At 54.3% G+C, this 11,256-nt stretch overlaps 1 protein-coding gene across 3 annotated transcripts in view; it reads right to left on the bottom strand.

Annotated features, from left to right (window-relative positions):
* Agpat3 (1-acylglycerol-3-phosphate O-acyltransferase 3) overlaps positions 1 to 8,430 on the bottom strand; it is a 70,999-nt gene extending 62,569 nt beyond the window's left edge. For 2 of the 3 annotated variants that reach the window (XM_013027412.1, XM_013027413.1), the window contains exon 1: positions 8,321 to 8,430. The gene's annotated coding sequence lies outside the window, so the exon portion shown is untranslated. The remainder of the gene's footprint in view (positions 1 to 8,320) is intronic. The other variant, XM_013027414.1, reaches the window with a different exon arrangement.
* Positions 8,431 to 11,256: the final 2,826 nt, after the last annotated feature.

Below are 11,256 nucleotides of genomic sequence, written 5' to 3'. Positions count from 1 at the left end.
CACCTGGCCGGGCCAGGAAGGGATCGCGAGCCGGGCGATCCCCTGCCCCAGCCCGGCCCCGGAGAAACCCGCACAGCAGCCCCTGCTGATGAGGCCCGCTAGACCTGCCTTCCCCATGGTTCAGGATCGGGACTCGAACCTCGTACCTGACGCTTCCACTCGTAGGCCGGCGCTCTGCCAGCTGAGCCACATCTCCAACCCCTGAACCTCTTTTGAGCGAGACACATCGGCGTCTTCCCCGATGTCAGGGGTGATTAGATAACCATAAATCCACAGGCCGAGTCCATCTCCTCGGGTGTTTTCCCGAGACTCCTGGTGCTACCTGGCCACGGCCACCGTTGGCCAGCAGCCTCTTCGGTTCCTTTCCACTTTTGGTCTCTCAGATCACACATTTGGCGTGGAAACATGTACGCGTTACTGGATGACTAGGAAAGGGTTAAAGAGGTTGTGCAGAAGGCTGGGACAGAGCAGCTGGGTTTTACCAATGGGAGGCTCGGTTCTGTTCAGAACAGAATTGTCACGTTTGGGTCCAGTGGCAGGCAGTTTAAAGTGGACTGCACCGCCTGGAGCTGGAGCCCATGGACGGATGGACAGAGCTCTGGGGCAGTGGTGTTCATGAAGATGCTTGACAGATGGCCGGAAGAAGGGTCAGAGTGCCAGCCCTGTCTTGGTATGCCTAAGTACGTTTGTGTGTGTGTGTGTGTGTGTGTGCGCGTGTGCACGCGCGTGCGTGCTTGACAGTCCTGGGGCTTGAACTCCAGGCCTGGGCTCTGTGCCTGAAGCTTTGTGATCAAAGCTAGCACTCTCCCACTTAAGCCACAGCTCCACTTCGGCTGTTTTGGTGGTTCATTGGAGATCAGAGTCTGATGGACTTCCCTGCCTATATTGGCCTCTAGCCATAATCCTCAGCTCTCAGCCCTCTGAGTAGCTGGCATTACTGGTGTGAGCCACCAAAGCCCGGCTTCATGTCAGCACTGGAGAGCTCCCTTGTAGTCCCGGGTGATTCAGTTATATCTGGGGTGATTGATAAGCCCCAGTGTCTCATGTTTCAGATATTATTTGATAGATTCAAGGCGTCATCATTTCTTGGTGTAAGTTATCAGCATGTGCCTCCTGGAGTGGTGGTTGGTTTGTACAAACGTGTAGAGTCATTCTGTCTTGGCGTTTATACTTACACTGGAGTAACTCATGCCACACTGCTCCTTTATAAAACAGCATTGGTCAGGGCGAGGCCTGGCCCGGAAGCTTCCCCTCCACACCACGCAGACCAGGGTCCAGAGCAGGCCCAATCTCCTCAAGTTACCTCAGAAAAAATAACATGAGAGTACATGCACCTGTCCTCCTCAGAACTGCACTGCTGATTTGCAGCGTCCATGGAAATTCAATACTTCTAAACCTTCAGCCCTGCGTTAGCACTTTTAGAAATCCAGCTCAAAGGTAATTCCCACAGGCACCTGCAGGCAGGCATTTACAAGGGGCTGACTTAGAGTGTCGTCCACCATTACACACCCTGAACACACCCAAGGACAACTGGTTAAACTCCAGAATGTTCCAGTCCATATTTCTGTGTGAGTGTTACACTGAGACTGGAACTCAGGGCCTGAACCCTGTCTCAGCTTTCCCAAGGTGGGGCTCTATCACTTTAACTTTCACTTTAACTTTTTGTCAGTCATGGGGCCTGAACTCTGGGCCTGGGCGCTGTCTCTCAGCTCTTCAGCTCAAGGCTAGTGCTCTACCACTTGAACCACAGAGCAACTTCCAGCTTTTCCTGCTTATGTGGTGCTAAGGAATCGAACCCAGTGCCTCATGCATGCAAGGCAAGTACTCTACCACTGAGCCATTTCCAGCTTTTTATTAACCAGAAATGAGTCTTGCAGATTTCCCTGCCTAGGCTGGCTTTGAATTGGGATCCTCAGGTATCTGCCTTCTGAGTAACTAGGATCACAGGTATGAGCCACCAACACCCAGCCTTTATGCTATTTCTAATGTAAGATTTATTTATTTATTTCTGTGGGTCGTGGGGCCTGAACTCTGGGCCTGGGCGCTGTCCCTCAGCTCTTCAGCTCAAGGCTAGCGCTCTACCACTTGAGTCACAGCACCACTTCTGGCTTTTTTCTTGTGTGGTGCTCAGGAATCGAACCCAGGGCCTCATGCATGCAAGGCAAGCGCTCTACCACTGAGCCACCTTCCCAGCCCCTAATGTAAGATCTTTTAATGTGGTGATTCTATGCACATTGATACAACAAGTCTCTGAGAGCTGCTAAATTAAAAATACAGGCCAATTGGTATGGTATATAATGGTCTACCTTCTGTATGGAAAAAAAAATCAGCTCTGTACATAGGAAACTTCTGGAAGGATACATATGAAACTGTAGGTGGGCATGAGCAAGGAAACATCATGCACAAGACAGGAATGATTAGATTTATCCTAAGTGCACACTTTATAGTCCCCTTATTATCTACGCATACAATGGCCACCTGGTCGTGGCTCTTAACTTTATCGATAGCCTGATCTCATTTCAATCTGTTTGGAATCTGTGCTCATTCATGTCCAGAAACTGCAGCTGACCGCATAAGCGTTTGAATAAACACTGCAAGGAACTTGGACAGCAGCCAGGGCCCCGGCCCCCCGCCGGGCAGCCGCTAGCTGCTAGCCGGTGCTGTGCTCACCCATCGGAACGCCAGCGTTAGCCTGCACCTGGAGCTGCTGGGGCCTGCGTTCTTTCACTTAGCAAAGGTAGCAAAGGGGGAAATGGAAACGGGCGACACACAGAGGAAACCGAGGCGCCGGGCCAGCAGCCGAGCCGGTCGGCCTGGCCCAAATCCCCCTGGCCGCGGCGCTGTCCGGCTCATGACCCAGTAACTGTCTTTTCTTGCGAGGAGAGAAGCTCAGAGCCCTGGCCTGAGGGCGCAAAAGCTGAGAAGTGGGACGCGGCGAGGGGTTTGTGGGAAACGGGGCCGTGGCACGGGGTCCCCGGGATGGGGACAGACCCTGCTCTCGGGAGGAATTTTCTAATATCCTGTCTTATAAGTACACAGGCTGGGAGGTGACCCCAAAGTCCACCAGCAGCCCTCTGCCCACCCCCACGCGCACTGGCACAGAGCCCCGGCCCAGGCCCAGGCGCCACCCGGACAAGAGCTTTACTTGTGTGGGTGTTTCTTAGTTGCTTTTTCTGGAAAAAAAATGACACCCCCATTCTCAGAAGAAACCAGAGTCCTGGGCCCTGGGGGAATCCGGGCCCTGCGGGAATCCGGGCGATTGTTCCTGAATGTTATAAGCTGACTCGACTCACGTGCAAAAATGCGCAAGACTAAAGGTAACTTTTCTGGAAATATACCAACTGCTGGTGGAAGCGCGTTACATCTTTTCAGTTCACACCTGATAGGAGGGAAGTGAACACCAGGACATGGTTCAGGCGGTTCACTGCCGATGAGTCTTCCAGCCTTTGCTGCTGCCTGATCGTTCAGGTGGCTCACTGCAGATGCGTCTCCCGGCCTTTGCTGCCCTGCCTGATTTTGCTCCTCAGCCTCCTGGCTAGTTCGTGTCACACGTGTGAGCCACCGGTGCCACACCAACCTAAGTGAGATGCCGGGCGGTATGGAAATGCTGTCGTGCCCAGGACAAGACCGTTGGCAGCCACCGTGTGTCCAGTGGTCTGTTGGGCCCACTGAGCTACCTTCCCAGCTTTCATTACTGTCTTTGCACAAGTATCTTTTCAATCCATTCTCTGATGTACACAAAGCTGAGCACAGTGGTGCATGCCTGAGCTCCAGCTGCTCAGGAAGTTGAAGAGGGAGGAATGTAACTTCGTATTTATTCCTTTCTTTTCCCCGGAGACTGGGACTCAAACATTGTATCTGACACTTTTGTTCATTGGCTGGTACTCTACCACCTGAGCCACACAACCAACTCCTTATTCTTTTTAGGAAAAAGATTTAAGCATAGACACCATGTCTTGATTGGGCATAAAGTGCTCAAAGATCACATACCTCACCAGGCGCCAGTGGCTCACACCTGTAAGCCTAGCTACTCAGGAGACTGGATCTAAGGATCACGGTTCAAAGCCAGCCCGGGCAGCAAAGTCCTGTGAGACTCATTTATTTTTCAGTTGGTCATGGGGCTTGAACTCAGAGCCAAGGAGCTGTCCCTGAGCCTCTTTGTGCTCAAAGCTAGTGCTCTACCACTTGAGCCACAGTGCCACTTCCAGCTTTTCAGTGGTTAATTGGAGATAATGAGTCTCACCTGGACTTTTCTGCCCAGGCCGGCTCAAACTGTGATCCTCAGATCTCAGCCTCCTGAATAGCTAGGCTTTCAGGCGTAAGCCACCCAAAACACCAGTGGTGCTACGACTCAAGTGGAAGAGCGCTAGCCTTGAGCACAAAATTGCTCAGGGACAGTGCCCAGGCCCTGAGGTCAGTCTGTCCTTCCTTCCTTCCTTCCTTCCTTCCTTCCTTCCTTCCTTCCTTCCTTCCTTCCTTCCTTCCTTCCTTCCTTCCTCTAGAAATCCCATACCTCTGAATGCTGGAAGCCAGGTCATTTCTGGAGGAGCTGCGGGGATGCGGCTGAGGCTGGGTGAAGGGCCAGCCTCCCCCAGGCGGCTCAGGACAGGTCGCTGTCACTACAGAGAACTTGGGAGCTTTCCTGCCTCAGTTCACAGCTCCATGGTCCCACAAACCCTCTTGGGCTGTCCTCTGCCCTGGCAGAGTCCCTAAGCTCCCGTTTTCCACGGGGTCCGCTCCGGCAGAGCCCTGCCCCCACCCAGCCCCGCTCAGGAAGCGGAAGGCTGGCGTGGCTCTGTGCCTTTGTCACCAGAGCCCTCCCTGCCTCTGCCAAGGAGCTGGGGGGCGGGGGGGCACGGGGGGCACTTCTGCAGCTCTGCTGAGGACGGAGCTCCCACCGCCAGCCTGGCTCTCTGCAGTGGACAGCGGTGGCCACTGCCCACGTGGCACAGACCTCTGGGAGGATCTCCCCGGTGAGGAGCCCTGCCCCCCCCTCCTAAGGGGGCTCCCCTCGGCCTTCCCAGCCCACCGCCATGGTCCCCAAAGCTGTCTCGCTGCCGGCCTGCATTGCTAGAGCTCCACAGGCCCGAACTCAAACGCTGCGCCGCCGGATTGACACGGGCCTCATTTCCCCAGGTGCGCGAACACGCCTCCCCGCAGGCCTGGCCGCAGGCCGCTCATCCCAACCCCACCTGGCCAGGGCACGGGCCCCCAGCGCGACATTCCATTCCCGACCTGACTCCAAGCACCCGGCCAGCCCCTGAGGAACTACCGCCTGATTTTTACTCCTTTATTTCCTTGTTAAGACCCGTCTAAGCCGGACCCCACATCCACCTCCTCAGCAACCTCCAGTCCCCGGGGAAGGTTAGGCCCCTCGCTGCGCCTCAGTAAGCAGTCCCAGCCCGTGGAAGATGGAGTCCGGCTTTTCCCCTTCTCCATTTTCCTAACGCTGCCCTGCTTTGCCTTGTTTATGTGTTGTGCACTGTGTAGCCAGGGACTTCAGCCAGGCATGGACTCCTACAGGGGACCTCCGGCTAGCTGCTGGCTGCAGACTGCCGCTTCGCCTCCCCCGGCGGCCCTCCCATCCCTCTGTATAGAACTGTGTCCTAGTCTCTATTTTTCATTTTTCACCTGGAACTGAGGCTTGAACTCAGGGCCTGGGCACTGTCTCATAGCTTTTTCACTGAAAGCTACACTCCACCACTTGAGCCATACCTCCACTTCAGATTCTTGCTGGTTAATTGGAGATAACCGTCTCTCATGGTTTTTTCTACCCTGGCTGGCTTTGAACTGTGATCCTCAGATCTCAGCCTCCTGAGTGCTAGGGTTATAGGTATTAGCCACTGGCGCCTGGCTTTCCTTCCCATCTCTTTTCCTGCTTTCTTAGGGACCACACACGGCTGGCTCTATGTGCAGCCCCCTCTCTTGGGGCAGATGCCCCAATCCCAGTTTCCTAGCTTCTGACCTTGAAGGAACAGGGATCTGAAACCCAGCCTTGAAGACTTGAAGTAGGGTAGCAGACCTTTGTCCCTGCCAAAGGGCCAGATCAGACTCTGTCTCCCTGTTAGCAAAATGAGTCCCTTCCCATAGCCTAGTCCACTCCTTCCCTTCTCCACAGCTTAGCATGCTCCCTTCCTAGGCAACACAGTAAAGGCAGTAAATAATCAACTTCCAGCCCCCTTCACTCGGGATGGCACTTCTCTGGGCAGCTATGGATGAGAGGCCTTAGCCATTCTGGACTTAGACTCCATTGTGAAGGCCTTTACTGAAAGTACCCATGTTCCTGGAAAAGCTGCGAAATGTCCCAATAACTTCCCTAGCCACAGCCATCAGCGGATGACAGGAAGGCACCTAAAGCTCCAGATGTTTCTTAAGGTAGCATAGTTAACACAGTTTGCTGCTTACTGCTTAGCCCGTGCACACTAGCCAATAAGACATTACAAGATTCACTCACTAAATGTCAACCAATCATGTAACCGCTAAGTTAGAAACCCCCTACCCTTGCTGTCACCATAATAAAACCCCTGCTACACTGGAAGTCAGGGCTCTCGATCTAGATCCGCTGCGTCAGTGACGGTCGGGAGTCCAGGGTCGGAGCTGGCAATACATGACTCTCATGTTCCTGCATCAGAATCAGCTCCATGGTGGTCTTTGGGGATCCTTCTCTGGGGCAGCTACCCCCATAGAAGGCAACAGGAGCCCCTTCGAGTGACCTCAGGTCTGGGCAGCTGCAGGACCCTTCTCTACTATTTGAGCAGCATGCATCCATCCTAGTCTTCCACGATGAAGCCCCTGGCCCACATGTCCACACTGGGGTCTCCACCCCCTAGCCCCTTCCAGCCCCTCCTAAACCTCCTAGGTTATATAGGTCACCCCAGACAATAGCCTGTGCTGCTTCTCACTTCTGCCTTGTGAGAAGGACTCTTGCCGGTCCCTTCCCCGGCAATAAACCTTTCTTTGTTCTCTGTACCTGGATGTCTGTGTGGTTCTCTGGCCAAGTCTAATAATCTTTCATTTCATCTTTCACTCCCCCTCCCCAGAGCCAGGCTTTCTGGGGGCTGCGGCATAAAAGTGGCCTCACGGTGGCCTAGGAAGCCTCTCTCCAGTGTCCTGAAGGGCTGGAGGCAAGCATGCCAGTCACAGCCCTGCCGACCCAGCAGGGAGCCCACAACCTCCAGCTGATCTATAATTGAGCTCTCTTTAGTGGCTTCCCGCGGGTGGCCTGCTGAGAGCCTGCCTCCGCCCAGCCAGGCCGGCCCTTCCTCAGAGCCTTTATTGAGGCGAGGTCATGACTCAGAAGGAAAGAGTGTTGGACGTGGAAGATTTGCCTGTGGCCAGTGCAATACGAGCAGCTCCTCAGCCAGCACTCCCTCCTGCCGGGCAGGAGTGCTGAGGGCAGACAGGGAGATAGTATTCTTCAACAAGTAACCAAGGGCTCCAACTCAGAAGGTAAAACTCGGAAGTAAACTATCAAAGCAGTTCGGTTTCCCACCCACCATATTTCCTTTTTAATGTTCAGTTACAAAATTGAGAGAGACAGAAGAGATTGTCTAAATCTGCCTTTGCCTTTGAAATGGCAAATCTGGGAACTCTCTGAACTTGTAGAGACAGAAAGAATAAAAGGCCTGTCTGGAAGGAGGGGGGCCCTGCGGGTAGCGGCCGCGCGGGGCTCTCCCATCTTACCCGCCCAGAACCCCAGTGGGAGGATGAGTTGTGGCTGGAGTGATTTGGGTGTGCATTCACCTAGCTCAGGAAGGATTAAAGTTCCTGTGCCCATGCGTGGCTTGTGCCGAAAATCCTAGTTACTCGGGAGGCTGAGCTCTGAGGAGCGAGGTTCAAAGCTAGCCTTGGTAGAAAAGTCTTCGAAGACTGCCATCCCCAATTAACTAGCAAAAAGCTGGAAGTGGAACTGAGGCTTAAAAAAAAACAAGCGGTGGCCACACCTGCAGCTTTTCCCACTTGTACGTCCCGAACGGAGACCTCCGCATGGGTCAGACAGAACAGAGTTTATGGGGTGGGGGAGCAGACCCCCAGCCTGCATGAGACGGAGGTGTGCAGAAAAGGAGAGGAGAGGGCCACGCGTGGCCGGCGCCTCGGGATCCGGAAATACAAGCTGGCCTGCGGGAAGCAAGCTTCCCTCACACAGCCTGCCTTCATATCATCTTCACGGAAATAGCCTAAACTCGAGAGACTACCTTGTTTCTGTTCTGTTCCAGCAGTAAAGTGATAACATCCCAGAATTCCGCCAGGGCCAAAGCCTGTGACGATGGCCAGGCAGGCCTCACCTGTGACCTGCCACAGTGTTAACGCTGAGTCCTACCTGCTCACCCCTGCCCCTGTGTCAGCGCAGCCAGTGTCGCACCTCTGGAGACCCCTGGAGAGGTGCCGTCTTCCATGTTGTCCTTTCTCTGTCCTTCACCACGTCTCTTTAGCAGGCACTGGCGCAAGTCGCCAGGTCTAACTGGAGAGTCCCGGCCTTTGGACCTGTCTGAGTGCGGCGGGGTGGCGGGGTGGTGGGGAGGGGGGTCAGCGACTCCAGGTCCTGGGCATCATAGCCCAGACCGGTATTCCAGCAGAGGGAGGGGATGCACCAAGGCCAGGTGCGGGGAGCGAACGGGTCCCTGCAGACCAGGGGAAGCACACAGCATAGAGTGAGACCCTCCCACAAAAGTAACTAACAGCGGCAAGCCCTGAGATCAAGCCCTACGACCCACAAAAAGAAAAAAGAAAAGGAAATGCTCAACATCCCTGTCCATAAGCGGACATTAGATCTCACGTCAGCCACAAGAATGGACATCATCAAGAGCACAGAAAACAAATGCTGGCACGGATGCTGCCACCAGGAAACCCTAACACGCTGTTTGTGGGAACGTACACTTGTTCAACCACTCTCTGTAAGAAAGAACGATACTGTGCTGTTGAAAAGGAAATGGAAACTGGGCGCCAGTGGCTCACGCCTGTCATCCCAGCTACTCAGGAGGCTGAGATCTGAGGATCACAGTTCAAAGCCAGCCAGAGCAAGAAAGTCTGTGACACTCTTATCTCCAATTAACCACCAAGAAACCAGAAGTGGTGCTGTGGCTCAGTGGTAGAGCACTACCCTTGCATGCCTGAGGCCCTGGGTTCGATTCCTCAGCACCACATAAACAAAAAGAAAAAAGCTAGAAGTGGCGCTGTGGCTCAAGTGGTAGAGTGCTAGCCTTGAGCTGAAGAGCTGAGGGACAGCGCCCAGACCCAGAGTTCAAGACCCACGACTGACCAAAAAAAAAGTAAATGGAAAGACTTGAGAAAAATTCTATTAAATGAAGTAAGACAGACCCAAAGAAATGGATACACCCAAGAGGGGGAATAGAGGGAAGGAGTTCAGGGTGGATGAATGAAAGGGGCAGAGGGAGCCAGAGGGCAGTCAAGCATTCATTGTAGCCAGGCACTGGTGGATCACGCCTGTAGTCCAAGCTACTCAGGAGGCTGAGATCTGAGGATCACGGTTCAAAGCCAGCCTGGGGAAGGAAAGTCCGGTAGACTCTTATTTCCAATAAACCACCAGAAAACAGGAAGGGGCGCTGTGGCTCAAGTGGTAGAGCGCTCACCTTGAGCTGAAGAGCTGAGGGACAGCGCCCAGGCCCAAAGTTCAGACCTCACAACTGACAAGAAAGAAAGAAAGAGGGGGGGAGGAAGGAAGGAAGGAAAGAAAGAAAGAAAGAAAAAGAGAGAGAGAGGAAGAGAGAGAGAGAGAGCGCATGACCCCATCATTGGCACGCAGCACTGGGTGGTATGGGTTTGTGTCCTGACCAGGCCAGGGCTCCACAGGGGTTCTGCCCTCCCTGCCATACTTGAGGTCTTCCCATCCTGCTGCCTTGCTCCTGCTCCTCTGGAGCCTTCTCTAGCCTCTGTAGGTAGTTCAAGACCCCTGCCCAGCAGATACGGCAACTGGGCCCCACCCACCTGATCTGAGTCAGTGTTTGGGTGCTCTGTGCCGTGTTTGGGTGCTTGGAGCTGTGTTTGGGTGTACTGTATCAGTGTTTGGGTGCTTGGAGCTGTGTTTGGGTGCTCGGAGCCATGTTTGGATGTTTGGATTCATGGTTGGGTGCTTGGAGCTGTGTTTGGGTGCTTGGATTCGTGTTTGGGTGTTCTAAATCATCCACACCTGGTATCGGCAGGCAGCCCTTGCACCTGTGACACAGGCCCCCTGGGCCCGGGCAGGGCAGGCCTGTGTCTGGGACCAGAGGCCGTCCCTGGGGCGCAGCTGCTTAGCAATGGGCACTGTTGGAGCTTGTTGTTCCGGAGCGGCTCTCCCAGCGTCCAGGAAACGTCTAGACTCAGCGGCCTCAGAGGACATGATCTCACCGCACACTCAGGGCAACAGACAAACAGGAACTTGCCGTGAGGGGACAACTCTGCCGGGACCCAGGCCCTCCTGTCAACAGAGGCAGGGGCCAGCCACGGAGGCTGGGTTCCATCCAGCGGCCTCACTCAGACATGGTTCCATGCTTGATGCTTCAGTTGTTATGCATGGGGTTGAATGCAAGAATAGAGCCAAATGTCAGCTGGACACTGGTGGCTCACACGTATAATCCTATCAACTACTCAGAAGGTTGAGATCTGAGGATCAAGGGTTCAAAGCCAGCCCAGACAGGAAAGTTCGTGGGACTCTTATCTATAATTCACCACCAAAACTCTGGAAGTGGAGCTGTGACTCAAGTGGTAGAGCACCAGTGAGTGAAAAAGCCAAGGACAGGCACTCAGGCCCTGGGTCCAAGCCCCAGTACCAGTACAAGCACAGACGGACAGACAGACAGACAAGCAGACAGACAGACAAACACACACACACACACACACACACACACTAAACCTTGCTCTGTGCTTTGTTGGACCTAGCATGCGGGAAGCCCTCGGGCCTAAAACTCCGGCTTGATTTTGTAGGATCATGTGGTCATTCCGATTAATTTTTGGAGGAACTGCCACATTGTCTGTGATTCATTTTTGCTAACATTTTGCAAAAGATCCTTTATGAAGGAAAAGCCACACAGCGGCAGGGGGTGACGTGTCTGGCCTGAGGCTGTGGAAGGGGCTGTGTGCTCAGGCCCTGCTGCTGCTGTCTGAGGATGGCTGCTGCCTTCCTGGGCATCCTAGAGCTCGACCCAGAGCTGACCAGGGGTGACCCAGCCCTGCCTTCCCAGCTCCCTCACGGCCCCCCAGCCCTGCCTTCCCAGCTCCCTCACGGCCCCCCAGCCCTGCCTTCCCAGCTCCCTCACG

Source organism: Dipodomys ordii, unplaced genomic scaffold (assembly GCF_000151885.1).
Source record: "Dipodomys ordii isolate 6190 unplaced genomic scaffold, Dord_2.0 Scaffold103, whole genome shotgun sequence".
Lineage (NCBI taxonomy): Eukaryota > Metazoa > Chordata > Mammalia > Rodentia > Heteromyidae > Dipodomys > Dipodomys ordii.
The sequence above is the reverse complement of the archived record's forward strand: the minus strand, read 5'-3'. Positions and strand labels throughout refer to the sequence as shown.